Here is a 2,085-nt window from a genome sequence, read left to right on the forward strand (position 1 = left end):
CTCCTCCTGCTCTGGGGAAAAGGAAGATGAAAGCTAGACATGTTACCCCACACTTGGCCCCGCTGGGGAGTGGAGTAGAATCTCCTCCTATCCTTGAAAATATGAGAAGCAAGAATAAGTTATTTTCTCCACACCATTTTATGGGCTCATGAACTTGTTACGGAGATTAAGGAAAAACATAGCTGAAGTATCTAGAATACAGACGCCATAAAGTTTCATCTCTGGCATCAGCTGTCCTGGCTGTTCAGGTCAGCCAGATAGGCAAGGCTGGTTAACCAAGGGAAGTTGTGGTTGAGAAACTGCATGAAGCAAGGGAGTGCTTGAAAGGGGATTTCTCTCTCTTTCTCCTTGTTCCTTACACTCAGGAAACCTTGAGAGTTCCCTAAAGGGAAATGCTGACCAAATACGAACTGGCAAGTCTTTTTTTTTTTTTTTTTTTTTTCTGAGATAGAGTCTCGCTCTTGTCACCCAGGCTAGAATGCAGTGGTGCCACATCAGCTCACTGCAACCTCCACCTCCTGAGTTTAAGCGATTCTCCTGCCTCAACCTCCAGAATAGCTGGATTACAGGCATGCACCACTACACCTGGCTAATTTTTTATATTTTTAATAGAGATGGGGTTTTGCCATGTTGGTCAAGCTGGTCTCGAGCTCCTGGGCTCAAGTAATCAAGCCACTGCCCCCAGCCTGGCAAGTCTTAAAAATGGGGGAAAAACCTCCCAAAACTGTGTATCTTCAATTACACACCAACCCAGTGACTTATGAGCACAGCTTCATGGTCCAGCATTTTGTTTTTAAATGGAGTTTCACTCTTGTTGCCCACGCTGGAGTACAATGGCATGATCTTGGCTCAACCTCCACCTCCCAGGTTCAGGCTATTCTCCTGTCTCAGCCTTCTGGGTAGCTGGGATTACAGGTGCACACCACCACACCCAGATAATTTTTTTTTTTTTTTTTTTAAGTAGAAACGGGTTTTCACCATGTTAGCCAGGTGGGTCTTGAACTCCTGGTCTCAGATGATCTGCCAGACTTGGCCTTCCAAAGTGCTGGGATTACAGGCGTGAGCCACCGCGCCTGGCCGGCCCAACATTTTTTAAGGGTGTGTGTATGCGCTACTTCTGTTGGTTTGGGGTGGGATTTTTTGGAGGGAAGTGGGGAGAGGAAGCCACTGTGGTGTGTTTTTCAAGGCAGCCTCCCTCCTCACCTCTTACAATTAAGCAATTAAGAATCGCAAGCAGGGAAGTCACTGGGAACAAACAGGAACTAGCCCTGGGGAAAGCCCTGTCCAATCACTGAACAAGCAATTCCGTTTAAGGTGAGTGCAATAAGGCAGGAAATAACATGCTGTGTTGACAACACACCTTACTGATAGATTGCAGTTCTGCGAGCAATACATCAGCACAGCCAATCCCAGGTCATCTACCTGATGGAGCAGGGCTGGTTGTGTGGACATCAAGGGAAAAGCCCAGGGGAGCAGGAAGCTGTTGATCTGTAAGCCTAGTGGTTCTCTTCCCTGTGCTGAATCACCTCTTGGTGGGGCACTGAGAAACCACACCTGAGTTTCTAAGACATATGGAAACCCCCAGCAGTCTGGATCTATGACAGGTTTTACCTTTGGTAAACCCTCTTACCAAGACCATTCCCCCTTGGTATTTCCGACTACAGCAATTTTAGCTCCTACTATTTTTCCACTAAGGGGGATGTACACAGATAGCACACGCTTCTGGGCCCGTAAGTTCACTGTGGTTGCATAATTCACACAAAGATTTTCCCTAAAAATTGAGCCTTAAGTATATTGCTAATTTCAAAATAATAATAGCTAATGTTCAGTGAGCACTTACAGTGTTGGGTACTATATTAATATTCACAATAGGAAGTACTATTGTTATCTGCATTTTATAGATGAAGAATTAAGACATAGAGAAGTCGCCGGGCGCGGTGGCTCAAGCCTGTAATCCCAGCACTTTGGGAGGCCGTGGCGGGTGGATCACGAGGTCAAGAGATCGAGACCATCCTGGTCAACACGGTGAAACCCCGTCTCTACTAAAAATACAAAAAATTAGCTGGGCATGGTGGCACGTGCCTG

This window comes from Cebus imitator, unplaced genomic scaffold (assembly GCF_001604975.1).
Source record: "Cebus imitator isolate Cc_AM_T3 unplaced genomic scaffold, Cebus_imitator-1.0 Scaffold63, whole genome shotgun sequence".
NCBI classification, from domain to species: domain Eukaryota; kingdom Metazoa; phylum Chordata; class Mammalia; order Primates; family Cebidae; genus Cebus; species Cebus imitator.